Genomic DNA, 10,128 nt, shown 5'->3' with positions numbered 1-10,128 from the left:
TTTCAAAGCATGCCCCTACCAGCTGGTGGCTCACTATGAGGGCTGGTGTCCTCAGATGACATTTGAGCCTCATTGCTTTCTATTTTTTCACTGCCACAGGGGTCACTGCCCAGAGCCAGGAGGGTGCAACATGTGGGTCCAGGAGCCACATGGTCTGGGGGAGTGGTCTGGGGGAGGAGCAAAGCCTACAAGGAGAGGCCCAGAGGGCATGGGGGTCGAAGTTTGCATCTGTTGCAGCCTTCCAGACATGCCTCTTCTGGGGTGTTTGGAGCTGGCCCTCACATCTGCACTGGTCATTTGATGAGAGGCTCAGTGATGAGGTCTTCCTCTTGGCTTATGACCGCTGCAGCCCTGGTGGGCCTGCAAGCAGACAGGTAAGTGTGTAGGTGAGGATGTGAGAGCAACACGATCCTGATGAATCTGTGTGATGCTGGCACTGACAGTGGTCTGATGCCCAAGGTTGGCAATGCTCAGGGAGACCTGACGTCATTACTAAGAAGGAATGAAGAGATCTGATTGTCTCCTTAGAGGTACAGGAAGAGAGACACAAATGCCACCACTATTCCTCCCTAGAGGCTTTCGTCCCTTTCCCCAGAACGTCCCACTCAGGGCTTTGCTACTGGAATCTACTCTCTGAAGACCACGGTCACATTCTACTTTTCTGTTTTGTCAAACGCATGGGCTCTGTGTCTTTGCTAATAGGGGTTGCACTTGTAAGCAATTTAAAAAATTAAAGTAGTTTCTTTCTGGAACAAGTGATCTGTTGGCACGCATAAAAGTCAAAAGATACTGAAGGATAAGCAAACAGTGCCTCCCCCACTTCCTCTCCCCAACCACCTGGTTCCTCTTCCCCAAGGCAATTGGTGTTAGCAGTTTCTTGTGAGGCTGTCAGATCTCTAGACAAAAGAGACCAGGATTTACATGATTTCTATCAATTCAACACTTCTTTGTTGAGCACAAACGAGGTGCCAGGTGCCTGAGAAAACCAACAGGGAATGGTCTCAGCTACCCGAGATCCCACGATGCAGCAGGGGACCAGCCAGATTGGCCAACAGTTATGAGCTGATTCTATTAAAGGAGAACCAGAGATATGTGCGAGGTGCAGAGGTAGCATTAAGGGGCAGGGAGAGGAAAATAAGCCAACAGTGGAGACTGTGCCTCAGTTTTCTCACCTGCAAACTAGCATTATAAGGGTACCCATTTCATAGGTTACTGAGGATTAACTGGATCAACACATGGAAAGTGCCTAGAACAGCGCCTGACACATGTGAATGTCTGTAACCCACCTTTCCTTTTCGAAAGGAAAGCCTTCTGGGCTTTCCACAAGCCATCAGGATTGGGGTGTTCTAGAATTCACTTCTTCCTTGACGAATGAGTTTTTGATTCTTTTTCTTAACTTTTTCTTAACATAGAACCGAAGTCTATTTTGGACCATCTGCCAACTTTAAAAAAACAGCTTTATTGAGATATAGTTCATAAAACACAAAATTTACCTTTTAGAGTGTACAATCCAATATCTTTTAGTGGATTCATAGAGTCTTGCATGAACACTGCCATCAATTTTAGAACAATTTTCATTACCCTAAAAGGAAACCTCATAACTCTTTGTTGTTACCCATAGTCTCCTCAACCCCTCAGCCCTTGGCAGCCACTAATGTCCTCTTTATCTCTATATATTTTCTTATTTTGGACATTTAAATAGATTTACACGGAATCATGTAATAGGTGGCCTTTCGTGTCTGGCTTCTTTCATTTAGTGTAATGTTCTCAAGGTTCATCCGTGCTGTATCACGCATCAGAACGTCATTTCTGTCTATGGCTGAATAATAATCCATTGTGTGGATAGACCACATTTTGTTTATCCGTTCATCCGTCAACGGCATTTGGGTGGTTTCTGTGTTTTGGCTATTGTGAATAATGCTGCTATAATCATTTGTGTACAAGTTTTCGTTTGAAAACTTTTTTCTAATTCCTTTGGGTATGTACCTGGGTGTGGGATTGCTTAGTCATATAGTGATTATATATTTAACTTATTAAGGAATCACCAAATTGTTTTCCATGGCAGCCACACCATTTTATGTCTCCACCAGCAGTGCATGAAGGTTCTAATTTCTCACCTTCCTGCTTTTAGAATTTTTTCTCCTAGATTCTCCTTCTGGAATCACCCACTCTGCTGCCTGTGGATTTTTAAAGCTCCCGAAGTCACCCCAGGCCTCAGCCCCAAAGTATCTGGTAGCTGACACGGACAGAGTTTCTACATTGTGCCTATCTTTAAACTTTAAATGTGAAACCTACAGGCCGTCACACCCATACTCACAACTGGAGAGTGGAGATCTTGGGAGCCAGAGAAAGGGAGGTGGGGTCTACACAGTAGCTGTATAAGCTCCCTTTTGACCCCAAGGCAGTGACTGATTGCTTCTTTCTCTGGTTTCTCCACTGAAGGTAGCACAGAGCCTGCTCTAGGTGAGTCCAGTGGGCAGGAGAGGGAAACTAGGGAGCCAAGGACAGGGACAGGCAAGCAGAAGGTCAAGGACCTTGTAATTGTCCAAGGTTAAGCCAAGAAGATTTGGAGGCCTGATGGTGTCTGGAGGGGCTATAATCATTTGTGATTATTTCCCTGTGGTTAGCAGCAAGCCAGGAGCCCTGGAGCGAAAAAAGAGGAAGATCAAACCATGGTCCATGCTGGGAGAAGGCATGCAGGCCAGTGTTCACAGTGCACGTCCAGCAGAGGGCATCATAGAGGCTCTGGAGCCCCGCTTGATCTAACACCAAGCTGTGAGCTGCATTGAGGATGCAGAGGTGATTGCAGATGTTGGGAAGGAAGACTCTTACTGCTCCTGGAAGAGGCAGAGATGGGGAGCTGGGGTGCTGGGGACTAGGAAGTGTGACTCTTGGGGAAGATGGTGGCCCCCAAGAGAGCCCACACTGCATTCCTGCAACCCTTAGCCAATCAGTCTTCAGGTGTGCCGTGCGGCTATCCAACAAGGCACTTACTGGCAAAGAAGAGGCAAACTTAGTCATTCCCACTGGCCTGGGAAGCCACGAGATAGAGGTTGGTGCTGATTGCAGACCCATGCTGGCTCACCTCTGCACATGATGATAACTGACATTCACATGTGTCAGGCGCTATTCTAGGCACTTTCCATGTGTTGATCCATTTAATCCTCAGTAAGCAATGGGTACCCTTATAATGCTAGTTTGCAGGGGAGAAAACTGAGGCACAGAATGATTAAGCAACTGCTGCAAAACAAACAAATAAAAAAAAAAACAAAAAAAAAAACCCACCTGGTGAATGCCAGAGCAAGGGTTACAATGTAGACAGTCTAGTTTCAGAGCGTTTACTTTTAACCACTAGGACTATATTGTTTGTGTCCCTCTTTCTCTCTTTTTTTAAGTTTGTTTGTTTATTTATTTAACTTAGAGAGAGAGAGAGAGAGAGAGATGCAGAGAGAGAGGGAGACAGAGAATCCAAAGTGGGATCCTTGCTGACAGCAGAGAGCCTGATGTGGGGCTGGAACTCACAAACTGTGAGATCATGACCTGGGCTGAAGGCAGATGCTTAACTGACTGAGCCACCCAGGCGCCCCTTGTTTGTGTCTCTTAATCACCGTTGTCCAAGGTCCCAAGGACCCAGAGCCCGTTGTTGCCTAGGTTTGGCCAAGATTACTCCTCCTCCAGTGTTTTGGCCAACATCTCTCTCTGCCACCATTCTACAGACCTTAGGTCTGTCTACTGACATAGCTCTTCTGATTCCCTCCATTTCTCCACGTCTAAGGTCACCAGATTTAGCAAAAAACAAAACAACACACACACACACACACACACACACACACACACACACACACACACACAACCAAAAAAGCAAGCAAAGAAGAACCACGAGACTCCAAGCTCCGTATGCCTAGTTACAATTGTGTTTTAGAAAACCAGCGAGGGGCACCTGGGTGGCTCAGTTGGTTAAGCGGCCGACTTCAGCTCAGGTCATGATCTCGCGGTCCGTGAGTTCAAGCCCCGCGTCGGGCTCTGTGCTGACAGCTCAGAGCCTGGAGCCCGTTTCAGATTCTATGTCTCCCTCTTTCTCTGACCCTCCCCAGTTCATGCTCTGTCTCTCTCTGTCTCAAAAATAAATAAATGTTAAAAAAAAAATTAAAAAAATAAAAAGAAAACCAGCGAATAATTTTGTAGTATAAGTATGTCCCAGGGACATACTTATGTTTGGGATGTACTTGTGCTACAGTTTTTTGTTGTCTCTTTCAAATTGAAATATAACTGGTAGTTCTGTATTTTACCTTTAACCCTCTCCCTGTTTTTTGAGCTTTGTGTTCGGGTCACATGTAGATGAAGAGTTGCTGTTGTGAACACCCTCTCTTCCAGATAGTTCACAAACTGTTCACTTCTTATCTGTCTTATAACGATTCCTGGGGGGGGGGGGAGTCTGCCATTAGAAGTCTCTATTAAAACATGTACTTATTTAGTCCTATTTCTCTGTTTCTGGATCTGAGGCCGCAGCCTCACCAATCCCAGAGCAGATGAATGTTTATGAGCCTTTGCTTTCAAGCCACACCACGGAGTTTTTGAAATTCTAAATATGTGCTGTCTACTGGTCTCCTCCCTCTCCTTCCCATCATGCCTCTCCACTTGATCCCCTTTGAAAGAGAATTTGGAAATCAGCTTTTTCCGAGTCTCCTTTAGGAAGAGCCATGCCAGATTTCCACCAAGTTTATGATCTTCAGGTGTCCTGTGATCTCTCTTACAGATTCTCTCAACATGTTTGGAATAAAAGGCACATCCATTGCTCTTTGGTTCTTAAGCTCCTCTGCAGTTCCCCACCCTGCCCCCCAACACCTTTTATAATAAGTCATACATGTTGGCCAACGTTTCTGCAATTTCATCCCTCAGAGCTCTTGGGTGGATGCCATCTGGTCAGCAGGATTTATTTACATCTAATTTTTCAATAGGTCTAGAGCATCTCATTTGTTTACCACTATTTCATCTAATGCCCGTGCCTTGCCTGCTTCGGTAGACACTTTGAGGGGTAGAAAATTCTCTCCTGAGCTTTCCCATCTGCTAGCAGATGGTTATCAAGGTTGGTTACAGGGTAGCCCTATATTCGATGCTAGAAGAAGCAAAGATGTAAAAGATACAGTCCTTGCCATCAAATTGCTCACAGTCTGGGAAAGGAAGATGATTAAGTTAGAAATTCTTTTAGCTACAAGTAACAGAAAAATTAGCTAAAAGTGGGTTAAATAAATAAGTGTGTTTTATTTATTTATTTTTTATAACAAGCAGTCTGGAGGCAGATGGATGTTTGTCCTTAGGGACTAGGCCCCATAGGTCCATTTGTAGTAACTAGTTTCTCATCTTTGTGCTAATTGCCTCATGGTCACAAAATAGTTGCTGCAGCCCCAAGCATCATGCCCATGATGTTCTTTACAGGAACAAAGAGGAAATGTAGGACACCAACTGTTTCTGTCTCTTTCATTGGGAAAAATTCTTTTTAGAAACACCACCCAACCCACCCTAGCCACTCCTCCCAACCAACCACACAAGACTCGAGTTCATTTATCATTGGTTACAACTGTGTCACGTGGCCACCCAAGCAGTAAAACAGGCTGGTAACAGGAGCGTTTAGGCTTTCCAGACTCTGGTGGAGGTAGACAAGTTTGGGAATGGGTGTTGGTTTAGCTAGCCAACAGCATCTGCCTTAGAGGGGAAGCCCTAAACATGCAAATGTTACTGACAGCCTAGGACAGTTTCAATGCCAAAGCAGTAACACAGATTCAGACCCAGAAAATCAGTTTATTCTGTGGCTTCTTTTTTCACAGGGCATTCAGAAGGAAGACAATCGCTTACGAACTGGAGTAGCCATAGAACTTGAGCTGTGCCAGGAAGGCTGGATGAGAATTAGGTATCATTAGGTCAAGGACAATGTAGGCCAGGGAAATGATTGAAAGGACTAGAGAAGGGGACAGGTGGCTGTCTGGAAGGGTAGTGAGCACGGAATGTGGGCTCATGCAGAGGAGAAATGCACCCAAGGACTGATTTTGGTTAATTTTCCATAAGCTGCACTCTTGCCTCTGTCGGAAGCTGTAGCTTGCCTTACATGCTTGGAGAAGAGTAAATTCTCTGTGGGCATCAGGTTCCCAGCAAAGCTGGCTTCAGATACACTGTGTTTACCGATACCAGCCTCATGGGCTCTGAGTAAGCATGCTTCTGACCTGCTCATGCTAAAAAGCTTCTTTGACCCTCACTCCAGCAGTAGCTGGAAGTCCAGCAGGTTCTTATTTCTGAGGCCCACCCTTCTGCTTCTTATCTTGGTACTCCTTTGCATCTCTGGATGATTCCATTGCCTTGATCCACCTTGGGATGTTGTCCTTTGTGCTCACGTGTTGGCAATTATATTCCCTCACCACACTTGACCTTTTTTTGACAATTAACAATCCTGCTCACACTCATTCAGCTCTTGACAGCTGGTAACCCCAGGCTTCATGCTTTAAATCTAATCTTGGCCACCATCTTTGATCCAACCCTACAATTGGACTTGATCAAGCCATTCATCCAGATCTTAGCTAGGGCTCGACAGCTCTGAATGCCAGGCAAGTATTTGTTCCTTATCCAATAGGCACAAGGCAGTCATTGAAAGCCTTAGTTGGGAGAATCCAAGTCAGGAAAAGATGTCTTAGGAAGCTTTCTAGACAGTGGCATTTAGAAGAGACTTGGGAGAGAAGATCCAGCGATGAGCAGACCCATCAGGAGGCTGCTTCAGTTGCCTATAAAGATCTGGACTGGGAAGGGGCAGGGGACATCCCTGATATAAGAAAAATACCAAAGGATGTGTATGTGTCAATAGGATTTGGGACATGATGATTTTGGTTTGGGAAGAGAGGAAGAAGCACAAAAGGAAGCCAGTGTTTCTAATGGGAGCTATTATCAGAAACAGCAGATGAGGATCCATTCAGCCAGTTCTGGTTTATTTGGTTGGTTTTTAGGAAGATGCATTTGAGGGGTGCCTGGGTGGCTCAGTCACTTGAGCGTCTGACTCTTGATTTCCACTCAGGTCATGATCTCTCAGTCAGTTCGTGGGATCAAGCCCCACGTCCAGCTCCTCTTGCTTGGCATTCTCTCTCCCTCTCTCTTTCTGCCCCTCCCCTGCTCGTACTCTCTCTCTCAAAATAAATAAATAAACATTAAAAAAAAAAAAAAGAAGATGCATTTGCCTTTAGGCAAGCTTAGTGTGGAGGCAGCAGGGCTTCTAAGGGCTGTGTCCAGAAGGCGGTTGGAAAGATGGTGTGGGAGTTGAGAAAAGAACCCTGGTGGGGTTCTACAAATGCAAATTTGTAGCGGTTAGCTGGGAACAACGAGAAAGTGGGTTTAGGAAAGAGCAGGGAAACACAAAGGGCCCTGGGAGGTCGGGAAGGAGGAGGGAAGTTGGAGAAGTAGTTGCAGGCAAGCAGGACACGTGAGGCTCTGGGAAACTAGAACAGGAGAGAGTTTCAAATGGGAGGGAATGGGCCACAGTAGCAGGCCACAAGCATCTTCCCTTGCAAGGTAAAGAATTTGAGTGCTTTTGCTGGGTCCTTGTCATTTCTAATTCTAGTCCTGGCCTCATGATAATTAAGAACCTTTTCCCACTCACCAGTCTTCTCCCTTGGGGTGCTTATTTTTACTTTTGGAGCCAAGTCAGATCCTGCAAGACACTTTTCCAATACATTTTAACCTTAGTTAATTCTGATTTTCATCTGCCTGTCACAATGAGTGAATTTCCTCTTCCCTCTGATTTGAATGAATATTTCTCAGTTTGCAGATTTTCTTAAACAAAGGCAGAACATCTTATATGGCCAAGCAGCAGGGCTGTTAACATTTGGTTGCCTTGTAAGGTTTCTTGTTTGTTTGTTTTTGCTTCTTAAACATTTTCCCTGGATTTCCTGAGAGATGTTAGCGAACACTCTTCAGGATTCCTGTGACCTTTTTCCTTCTTTCTATTCTCAGCTCAATCATGTATTTTCCTAGTTCCTGGTCAAAGTCTGAGGTATGTTATTATGATTTCTTTCCTTTTCTCTCCGATTGTTGGAGTTAATTTTGTGTTATAATGTTAACAGTGGCTAATATATGTAAAGTGCTTTACAATTTACAAAGCATGTCACATACATTTTCTTATTGTCACATATATTTTCAATTCTGTGAGACAGTTTGGGTACAATTGTCCTTCTTTTCTTTTCTTTTTTTTTAACATTTATTTATTTTTGAGACAGAGAGAGACAGAGCATGAACAGGGGAGGGGCAGAGAGAGAGGGAGACACAGAATCCGAAACAGGCTCCAGGCTCTGAGCTGTCAGCACAGAGCCCGACGTGGGGCTCAAACTCACGGACTGTGAGATCGTGACCTGAGCCGAAGTCGGCCGCTTAACCGACTGAGCCACCCAGGCGCCCCCTTATTTTCTTAATAAGGCCATTGAAGACTCGGTAGTAGAAGGAGCCTGAGTGACTAAGATCCTTGGCTTCCTTCCTTCCTTCCTTCCTTCCTTCCTTCCTTCCTTCCTTCCTCTCTCCCTCCCTCCTTCCTTCCCCTCTCTTTCTTTTCCTTCCTTCCTCCCTCCCTGCCTCCTTCTCCCTCCCCCCTCTCTTTCTTTCTTTTCCTTCCTTCCTAAATCATATCACTCCTGTCTTTCCTTTAAAAAAAGAAAAAAAGGCAATACACGATCATTTGAAGAAATTTGAAAAATCAAGAAAAAATAAAGGTGGAAATACACATTATTGGCCACTCCACTTTCCAGGAACTGCTACTGTCAGCGCTTTGTGGTATTTCTTTCCGGTCCTATTTCTATGGATTGGTGAAGACCTCGTATATTTAAAAACTAACTACATCTTGATGTTTGAGCCTGACTTTTGAGGGTAACATTATATTGTGTGCATTTCCCCATGCCATTCGACTATTTCAAAATTGATTCTAACGTGGGGATATTATAGTAATCTATGTAACTCTTCTCTTGCAGGACCTGGAGTTGTTTCCATTTTTTGGCTTGCACAAAAATAGTTTTGGTGAACATCTTTTCTACCATACGTGCATATCTGAACTTCTGTGTTCGAAGCATAAGGGTGGCTGTGTGAAAGGGCCTATCATTCAATCACACTCCACAGATGTACCAGCTTTTTTTTCCAACAAAAAGCATGTATTTGTGCCTGTCTTACCACACCATTGCCAGCATTGAATATTATAGTTTAAACTAACTGATAATTTTATGGATGAAAAACCAAGTTCTGTTGTTTTGTTTCACATTTCTTTGATAGCTTACGAGACAGCGCTCTCCCCCTTTGTTTCTTGTCCGTTTGTATTTCTTCCAATCCTGTTGTTCTTGTGCTCTTTGTTAGGGAGTCTATGGCACTTCCAATTTCGTTATTGATATTTTTAAGACTTTATGTCAGTTAAATGCCCCCCTAATTCCTGATGCTCCCCAGACACCCCATGCGTTCATGCAGTCTTCCCCCACCATGCAAACCATGCCGAGAAGGGGGATTCCAGCCCACTAGTGGAGGAAGAACTATGAACTGGATCAATTCATACTGGAATGCATGCGATGTCTTGGCTCTCCTTTTCCCATCAGCCCTCCTATGGCCTCCTGCCTGACATATATCATATACAGATACAAATAGGTACAGATATGCTTTAGATACTTGTGGAGTGAGTCCATTCATGTGGTTCCCAGGGATGAAATCATATTAGGATTAGGATGGAAGGGAGAAACTCTGGTGAGGTGGTTTTCAAGTCAAGATAGTCTTTCTAATTGACTCAGTTGCTCAAAGATGGGATGAGCTACAACGAGCAGTGGTGAGATGTCCAGGTAGGGACATCCTGGTCTTAGAGGGACTTTGTCATCTCAGGAACTGTCATAGGTTATTACATTGCCCTAGAGGTTTCCTGTCTGCCCATGAATGTGGCTTCAGACATTACCCAAAATTTTCTCTTGGTATCATTGTCCTAAGTCAGAAAAGGCACACACATTTCTTTCCATGTGCCAGTCCCTATGGGCTGGTAGCGGCTGCCCAGAGGGCTAGTTGAATAGTATTATACTGCTGTCTCTGGGTTCGGCAGGGCAGGATACTGTGACGAGCAGTATCATGACTTCCACA

General features: G+C 44.7%; 1 long non-coding RNA gene across 1 annotated transcript; it reads left to right on the top strand.

Annotated features, from left to right (window-relative positions):
* Positions 1 to 7,318: 7,318 nt before the first annotated feature.
* On the top strand, positions 7,319 to 9,235 carry LOC122238625. The gene is made up of 3 exons (XR_006217629.1): positions 7,319 to 7,548; positions 7,990 to 8,029; positions 8,994 to 9,235. It is a non-coding gene; the product is annotated as an uncharacterized LOC122238625 (long non-coding RNA).
* Positions 9,236 to 10,128: the final 893 nt, after the last annotated feature.

The sequence above is a fragment of the Panthera tigris genome, chromosome B2 (assembly GCF_018350195.1).
Source record: "Panthera tigris isolate Pti1 chromosome B2, P.tigris_Pti1_mat1.1, whole genome shotgun sequence".
Lineage (NCBI taxonomy): Eukaryota > Metazoa > Chordata > Mammalia > Carnivora > Felidae > Panthera > Panthera tigris.
This window is presented reverse-complemented; position numbering and strand designations above follow the sequence as displayed.